This window comes from Coregonus clupeaformis, chromosome 24 (genome assembly GCF_020615455.1).
Source record: "Coregonus clupeaformis isolate EN_2021a chromosome 24, ASM2061545v1, whole genome shotgun sequence".
In the NCBI taxonomy this organism is placed as follows: Eukaryota; Metazoa; Chordata; class Actinopteri; order Salmoniformes; family Salmonidae; genus Coregonus; species Coregonus clupeaformis.
The window spans coordinates 31,276,337-31,285,792 of NC_059215.1; the positions used below are offsets into that span (position 1 = coordinate 31,276,337).

A 9,456-nucleotide genomic window follows, 5' to 3' on the forward strand; every position below is an offset into this window, starting at 1 on the left:
CTGATGCTCCTCCCTCTTTTTCCCCTGCCCTGCTACACAGTTTCTCCCTGCAGGCAGTCACTGAGTCTGAAGTGCTAAAGGAGCTCCTTAAACTTGACCCCAAAAAAACATCTGGGTCAGATGGTTAAGATCCTTTCTTCTATAATGTTGCAGCCCCTATCGTCGCCAAGCCTATCTCTCACCTTTTTAACCTGTCTCTCTTCTCTGGGGAGGTTCCAAGTGCTTGGAAGGCAGCCACGGTGTGTCCTTTATTTAAAGGGGGAGATGAAGCTGATCCTAACTGTTATAGGCCAATTTCTTGCCCTGTTTATCAAAAGTGTTGGAAAAACTTGTCAATAATCAACTGACTGGCTTTCTTGATGTCTATAGTATTCTCTCTGGTATGCAATCTGGTTTCCGCTCAGGTTATTGATGTGTCACTGCAACCTTAAAGGTCCTAAATGATATCACCATTGCCCTTGATTCTAAGCAATGTTGTGTTGTTATTTTTATTGACTTGGCCAAAGCTTTTGATACGGTAGACCATTCCATTCTTGTGGGTAGGCTAAGGAGTATTGGTGTCTCTGAGGGGTCTTTGCCCTGGTTTGCTAACCTCCTCTCTCTAAGAGTGCAGTGTGTAAAGTCAGAACATCTGCTGTCTCAGCCACTGCCTGTCACCAAGGGAGTACCCAAAGGCTCGATCCGAGGCCCCACACTCTTCTCAATTTACATCAACATTTATATGCAGATGATACAGTCTTATACTCAGCTGGATTTTATGTTAAACGCTCTACAACAAAGCTGTCTTCATGTCCAACAAGCTTTCTCTTCCCTTAACATTGTTCTGAACAACTACAAAACAAAGGTAATGTGGTTGGGGTAAAAAATAATTCCACCCCCCACCGGGTGATTACTACCTCTGAGGGTTTAGAGCAGCCTTTCTTAAAGTATGGGTCGGACCTGTTAATGGTGGGTCGTGACGTGTTAGAGTAAATGTATAATTATTTCATTAATTACTGGGATTGATTTGGCCAAGTGCAATTGCGTTCTCTGTTTAGTGTGCTCTCTTCTTAGCAGCGGTGTCTCTGCTCAGTTTGGCAGCTACGCAAGTTGGAGGGAGATGCCTGTGTGCTTCGCCGTTTATATTTTTTCTGCAGTTTTCTTGAAGATCACTCCGCGACCTACACTCAGCAACGCTGTCGTTCAGCAGCAGCTGATGCGCTGTCAGCCTCTGATTTGTCATTCCCAATCGCCATCACTCACCGCTGACATCGAATGGACTAAAGCTAGCCACAAATTCTGAGCTCAATCGTCATGAAACGCAAATACAGAGTTTCTCTCTCTTGGTTTCATACAAACTTTGAGAAATAACGAGGAGCGCAATGTGTTTTGTCCGTGGAAGTGCTTAAAACTAACAAACGAATACGACACATCCTGACCAGACATCCACAGCATGACGGTAAACCCAAGGAGGTCTTTCATAACAGGGCAGAATGCTTCAGGAAATAGTGCTTTGACAGTGGAAGAGTAAGTCAGCTAGCAAGGCATTGTTGTCATTTTAAAACAGATGATGGTAAGCAGAAATAAGAGAGTACTATCTCTCATAGTAGTAGATGTGATTTATCTTTCAAACAATCCCCTTGTACACAGCTATTAGCTAGCTAGCTAACGTTAGCCAAAGCAAGTTAGCTAGCTAGCTACTGATAGTGCAACCTTAAGTAACAGTACAGATGAAGATGAAAAATGATCAGGCCTACTGTACATCTTACTGTATAAATTATTGTTGAGAATAATTATAGGTTGGAACTGTTGCTGTTAAAATAATAATCATTTTTATTCGGAACTGGGATAAAAATGATTTAACACATCACACAGATGTAGAACAGACAGACAGACACACACACACACACACACACACACACACACAGCTGATAAGATAAATCAAGAGTAGGTCATATTTAGAATGTTTATTTTAACATGATAACTCAGTAGGTGGCTTTTGACAAAAGGCTTTCTCTGCCCCTCTTACAGGCATTTGAAGGGAACAGAACTATCCTCAAAGCTTCATACCAGGTATAAATATTGCCAAGGCAAAGAATCCCCACAGTATAGGAGGGGAGCTCATCAAACCCTGCCTGAGGGATGTCTGTGTTTCTCTTTTGGGTGAGGAGGCAGCAAAAAATGTGAACTCAGTCCCACTTTCCAATGACACAGTGGGCAAAAGAATAAGAGATATGTCAGTTGACATACAAGCATCTGTGATAGAAAAGATGAAACGGCACAAGAAATTCTCGCTTCAATTTGATGAGTCAGTAGATGTGGCTGGAATTCCGCAGTTCATGGTATATGCAAGATACGCATTTGATGATGATGATATCCAAGAGGATTTTTTTTTCTGTGACCATTTACAAACAACAAGGGGAGAGAACATTTTCAGGGTGGTAGACACTCATTTGAAAGATTTACAAAATGACTTGCCAAATTGTGTTGGGATTTGCACTGATGGTACAAGATGCATGACTGGGTGCAACTCTGGATTAATAGCTCATGTCTGCAGAGTGGTGCCCAACGTGAAGCTGACCCATTTTATTCTGCACAAGGAGTCTTTGGCCAGCAAAGCATTACAACCTAACCTAGGGGCTGTTTTCAACTCAGTCGTAAAGGTGCTGAATCTGATCAAGAAGAGACCTCTTCAAACAAGGCTGTTGAGAGAGTTTTGTAAGATGGGAGCAGACCATGAGCACCTGCTCTTTCATTGTGAGGTTAGGTGGTTGTCCAGGGGGAGGGTCTGGGAGAGGCTGTGGGAACAGAGAGGTTTTGGCCTATCTGGAGAAAGAGGACAGTGACCTTGCAGACCTCTTCTGTGACAAACTGTGGCTGGCTAGGCTGGCTTACCTGGTTGACATTTTCAGAAAGCTCAGTGAGCTGAACACAAGCCTCCAGGGCAAGGAATCAACAATTGTTGAAACAGACTCAATGCTGAGCATGACCTCAGGGTTGCACTGTCAAAAACTGAGGCCAGAATAGACCTTCTTGTTGAAAACTTCAACCAGCCACACACCTCTCATTAGGACTGTGTGTGTTTGTGTGTGTTCTTTCTGGTCTACATCTGTGTGATGTGATCAATCAGTTTATTCCAGTTCAGAATAAAAATGATTTGTATTTTAACAGCAGTTCCAAAATATACTTTTATTTCAGCAATCTACAGTAGGCCTGATCATGTTTCATCTGTACTGTTACTTAGTGCAACCCTATCAAAAACTGAGCCTGTGTGTGTGTGTTCTGTTATACATTTGTGTGATGTGATCGAACAGTTTATTCCAGTTCAGAATGAAAATTATTCTATTTACATGGATATTTCATTGTTATTTGTTTTCATAAACTTGGGTACCAGGAAACCACAGAATTTCTCATTTGGGTCCCAGGCTGAAAAAGTTTAAGAACCCCTGGTTTAGAACTTGAGGTAGTCACCTCACACAAGTACTTGGGAGTATGGCTAGACGGTACACTGTCCTTCTCTCAGCACATATCCAAGCTGCAGGCTAAGGTTCAATCTAGACTTGGTTTCCTCTATCGTAATCGCTCCTCTTTCACCCCAGCTGCCAAACTAACCCTGATTCAGATGACCATCCTACCCATGCTAGATTACGGAGATGTAATTTATAGATCGGCAGGTAAGGCTGCTCGAGAGCGACTAGATGTCCTTTACTATTCGGCCATCAGATTTGCCACCAATGGTCCTTATAGGACAAATCATCTCTGTATACCCGGCACAAGACCCTCTGGTTGATGTTTATTTATAAAACCCTCTTAAGCCTCGCTCCCCCCTATTTGAGATACCTTAACCAGCATGGCTACCACAGCATTCTGCAGCAATACGCCAGTCCCACTAAGCGCAAACCAGATGGGATATCATTTTGTTTTTCAACAGGACAATGACCAAAACACCTCTAGGCTGTGAAAGGGCATTTGACCAAGAAGGAGAGTGATGGAGTGCTGCATCAGATGACCTGGCCTCCACAATCACCCGACCTCAACCCAATTTAGATGGTTTGGAATGAGTTGGACCGCAGACCGCAGAGTGAAGGAAAAGCAGCCAACAAGTGCTCAGCATATGTGGGAACTCCTTCAAGACTGTTGGAAAAGCATTCCAGGTGAAGCTGGTTGAGAGAATGCCAAGTGTGTGCAAAGCTGTCATCAAGGCAAAGGGTGGCTACTTTGAAGAATGATTCTATATGTGTTATTTCATAGTTTTGATGTCTTCACTATTATTCTACAGTGTAGAAAATAGTACAAATAAAGAAAAACCCTTGAATGAATAGGTGTGTCCAAACTTTTGACTGGTACTGTGTGTGTATATATACAGTGAGGGAAAAAAAAGTATTTGATCCCCTGCTGATTTTGTACGTTTAACCACTGACAAAGAAATGATCAGTCTATAATATTAATGGTAGGTTTATTTTAACAGTGAGAGACAGAATAACAACAACAAAATCCAGAACAACCCATGTCAATAATGTTATAAATTGATTTGCATTTTAATGAGGGAAATAAGTATTTGACCCCTCTGCAAAACATGACTTAGTACTTGGTGGCAAAACCCATCCACGACCCATTTTCAATGCCCTTGCTGAGGGAAGGAGGTTCTCACCCAAGATTTGACGGTACATGGCCCCGTCCATCGTCCCTTTGATGCGGTGAAGTTGTCCTGTCCCCTTACCTCCATGTTTGACGGTGGGGATGGTGTTCTTGGGGTCATAGGCAGCATTCCTCCTCCTCCAAACACGGCGAGTTGAGTTGATGCCAAAGAGCTCGATTTTGGTCTCATCTGACCACAACACTTTCACCCAGTTCTCCTCTGAATCATTCAGATGTTCAATGGCAAACTTCAGACAGCCCTGTATATGTGCTTTCTTGAGCAGGGGGACCTTGCGGGCGCTGCAGGATTTCAGTCCTTCACGGCGTAGTGTGTTACCAAGTGTTTTGTTGGTGACTATGGTCCCAGCTGCCTTGAGATCATTGACAAGATCCTCCCATGTAGTTCTGGGCTGATTCCTCACCGTTCTCATGATCATTGCAACTCCATGAGGTGAGATCTTGCATGGAGCCCCAGGCCGAGGGAGATTGACAGTTCTTTTTTGTTTCTTCCATTTGCAAATAATCGCACCAACTGTTGTCACCTTCTCACCAAGCTGATTGGCGATGGTCTTGTAGCCCATTCCAGCCTTGTGTAGGTCTACAATCTTGTCCCTGACATCCTTGGAGAGGTCTTTGGTCTTGGCCATGGTGGAGAGTTTGGAATCTGATTGATTGATTGATTGCTTCTGTGGACAGGTGTCTTTTTATACAGGTAACAAGCTGAGATTAGGAGCACTCCCTTTAAGAGTGTGCTCCTAATCTCAGCTCGTTACCTGTATAAAAGACACCTGGGAGCCAGAAATCTTTCTGTTTGAGAGGGGGTCAAATACTTATTTCCCTCATTTAAAATGCAAATCAATTTATAACATTTTTGACATGTTTTTTCTGGATTTTTTTGTTGTTATTCTCTCTCACTATTCAAATAAACCTACCATTAAAATTATAGACTGATCATGCCTTTGTCAGTGGGCAAACGTACAAAATCAGCAGGGGATCAAATACTTTTTTCCCTCAGTGTATGTGATTTTACTCTACTATTGAGGTCTGATATGCCTCTCTCTCTCTCTCTCTCTCTCACACTCACACTCACACACACACACCTCAGGACTGGGGAGGGGTAGCTAGGTATTCAACTGCACTGAACACACAGAGGACATCGTAAAAATGGGCTGGGCCGTTCATCACTGTCAGAGAGACAAGGTATCATAACTGTGCAGCTTGGATGAGCCTCGTCTCCTACCATCGTCATGGGTTGTTGACCCATCACTGAGGCGGGGAGTCGGAGACAGACAGGAGGGGTTTGTGACTGCATGGCCACCGCTCCACACCACCTTGTCATTCTGTCTTTAATTACCATCCGTATGACCTGGTCGTAACTCACAGCCAGTCTCTGTCAGTGTGTATTCTATGGGCTTGTACTCTTTATTGGCCTCCATCTTGGTATATTGTCATATGTGTTGTGTAAATGTGTATACTGCAGTGTACGTTGAGATGATAACAGGGATGCTTTTCCATGAACAGTATCCACACCCCTTCCAACCATGATACACTATATGTACAAAAGTATGTGGACACCCCTACAAATTAGTGGATCGGCTATTTCAGCCACACCGTTGCTGAAAGGTGTATAAAATCGAGCACACCGCCATGCAATCTCCATAGACAAACATTGGCAAACAAGTGTTTGGCTGGAGTGGTGTAAAGCTCGCCACCATTGGACTCTGGAGCAGTGGAATTGTGCCAGAAGAAGGCTACCTGCCTGCATGCATAGTTCCAATTGTAAAATTTGGTGGAGGAGGAATAATGGTCTGGGGTTGTTGTTCATTGTTTGGGCTAGGCCCCTTAGTTCCAGTGAAGGGAAATCTTAGCGCTACAGCATACAATGACATTCTAGACGATTCTGTGCTTCCAAATTTGTGGCAACAGTTTGTGGAAGTTCCTGTTTCAGCATGACAATACCCCCGTGCACAAAGCGAGGTCCATACAGAAATGGTTTGTCGAGATCGGTGTGGAAGAACTTGACTGGCCTGAACAGAGCCCTGACCTCACTCAACCCCATGGAACACCTTTGGGATGAATTGGAACGCCGACTGCGAGCCAGGTCTAACCGCCCAACATCAGAGCCCGACCTCACTAATGCTCGTGGCTGAATGGAAGCAAGTCACCGCAGCAATGTCCCAACATCTAGTGGAAAGCCTTCCCAGAAGAGTGGAGGCTGTTATAGCAGCAAAGGGGGGACCAACTCCATTTTAATGCCCATTATTTTGGAATTAGATGTTCGACAGGCTGTTTAACCTGATTTTCCCTCTCTCTCTCCTCTCTTTCCCCCCATCTCTCTCTTCTCGTTCCCTCTCTTTCTCCTCACTGTCCCTCTATTTCCGCTCTCAGACCTTGTATATAATCATCATGAAAGCGTTGAGTGGCGGAGCAGTGAAGGTCAACCCAGTGAGTCAGTGACCATGCAAGATGTGTTATTGACTCAATGGAGAGAGACGGTGGCGTGGCATCCACTCCCTGGTGTGGTTGTGCAGGACCAGGATCAGGTTGGGATGTGCTTACCTCAGTGGTGTCCCAGAATAGAATGGGCAAGATAGCTCAACTCTGATAGAGAGAATGGGGAACTCCCTGACAGAGTGCAGACACACCTCTTTTCCCCCCTTCCCTTCCCTCTCTCTCTTTCTCGCTCCGTCTTTCTAACAAGCTCAAATTTTCCCCATGAAGAAGCTCACCATCACCAAAACCTGCTTTGGACAGCAAACCTGATTGACTCAGTGCCGCAGGGACCAGGTGCTCAAAATGTAGGGTTGGATTTTTTTAATAACGTGTATATTTGTGCTCGTGTGTGCATTTGGGTGTGATATTGTTGTGATATGCTTTTTTGAGAACACATTTATAGTCATTTTGTTATTTATTCGGTACAATATTCAGACTCATATCAATTCATATATTCAGTTAATTTCATATTTTCTGACCCATATTTTCACATGTATATTCCTATTGTAGGCCTACCTGTGGACTGCCACTTGAAAGAAAAACAAATACATATATACAGAAGAATTGTCATAGTACAGAATTTAGTAATAATACAAATAATATGTAAAGAGAAGAACGTAAAGAGGTGGCCTCCACCCAACCAACATGTCTCCAGTTATTCCTATATTTTATGAAAATAGGAATTGTCAAAAATCTGAATATCTTTGTCTTGTCTTATGCTTCAACGAATGACCCTATCTGTAACAGAATAAAAACAGCTTGGAAGATCCAATAAATATATTAGAACATTTGAAAAACAATGTAATTGTCTTTGGCTTGATCACATAAAAACAGACATTAACATGTACAGACATTAACAGACATTAACATGTACATACATTAACAGACAATAACATGTACAGACATTAACTGACATATGTACAGACATTAACATTAACAGACATTAACATGGATCTTTGACGCTATGACCCCACGCTGACCCTCAACACAGGGGCTCCTCAGGGGTACGTGCTTAGTCCCCTCCTGTACTCCCTGTTCACCCACGAGGGTAGTGCGTACAGCCCAGTACATCACTTGGGCCGAGCTCCCTGCCATTCAGGACCTCTATACCAGGCGGTGTCAGAGGAAGGCCCTAAAATGTGTCAGTCTCCAGCCATCCAAGTCATAGACTGTTCTCTCTGCTACCGCACGGCAATCAGTACCGATTCAGTAAGTATGGAACCAACAGGACCCTTAACAGCTTCTACCCCTAAGCCACAAGACTGCTAAATAGTTAGTTAAATAGTTAACCAAATAGCTACCCGGACTATCTGCATTGACCCTTTTTGCACAAACTTTTTTGACTCATCACATACGCTGCTGCTACTGTTTATTATCTGTCACTTTATTCCTAGTTATATGTACAGTACATATCTACCTCAATTACCTCGTACCCCTGCACGACTCGGTACTAGTACCCCTTGTACAGTGAGTGTACAAAACATTAGGAGCACCTTCCTAATATTGAGTTGCACCCCCCTTTGCCCTCAGAACAACCTCAATTCGTCTGGGCATGGACTCTACAAGGTGTCGAAAGCGTTCCACTGGGATGCTGGCCCTTGTTGACTCCAATGCTTCCCACAGTTGTGTCAAGTTCGCTGAATGTCCTTTGGGTGGTGGACCATTCTTGATACACACAGGAAACTACCATGCCCCGTTCAATGGCACTTAAATCTTTTGTCTTGCCCATTCACCCTCTGAATGGCACACACACACAATCCATGTCTCAATTGTCTTTAAAATCCTTCTTTAACCTGTCTCCTCCCCTTCATCTACAATGATTGAAGTGGCTTTAACAGGTGACATCAATAAGGAATCATAGATTTCACATGGATTTATCTGGTCAGTATGTCATGGAAAGAGCAGTTCCTAATGTTTTGTACACTTGTAGCCAAGTTATTGTTACTCAATGTGTATTTATTATTACTTTTCTATTATTTATCTATGTTCTTTCTCTCTGCATTGTTGGGAAGCGTCTGTAAGTAAGCATTTTACTGTTAGTCTACACCTGTTGTTTATGAAGCATGTGACCAATAAAATTGTATTTGATTTGAATTGATTTGACTTCTCTCTCTCTCTCTCTCTCTCTCTCTCTCTCCTGTATTCATCTCTCTCTCTCTCTCTCTCTCTCTCTCTCTCTCTCTCTCTCTCGCTCTCTGAGGAGTGGGTTGCAGTACGTAGAGCCTCTCAGGCCCACTTAGTGGCTGTGGCGATTTGATGAGAAGGCCCTTTTGCTTTATTTAGTGAAGTGCTGGCTAATATGATTATGGTGAGTAAGCTAAGCGCCCTGTTTCCCTCTCAACGATG

General features: G+C 43.4%; 1 long non-coding RNA gene across 2 annotated transcripts; it reads left to right on the forward strand.

Annotated features, from left to right (window-relative positions):
• Positions 1-1,073: 1,073 nt before the first annotated feature.
• On the forward strand, positions 1,074-7,923 carry LOC121538308. Of its 2 annotated transcripts, none has more exons than XR_005995188.1 (3): positions 1,074-1,552; positions 2,011-2,052; positions 7,006-7,923. It is a non-coding gene; the product is annotated as an uncharacterized LOC121538308 (long non-coding RNA). The 2 variants fall into 2 exon arrangements; XR_005995189.1 differs by lacking the exon at positions 7,006-7,923 and adding an exon at positions 3,911-3,945.
• Positions 7,924-9,456: the final 1,533 nt, after the last annotated feature.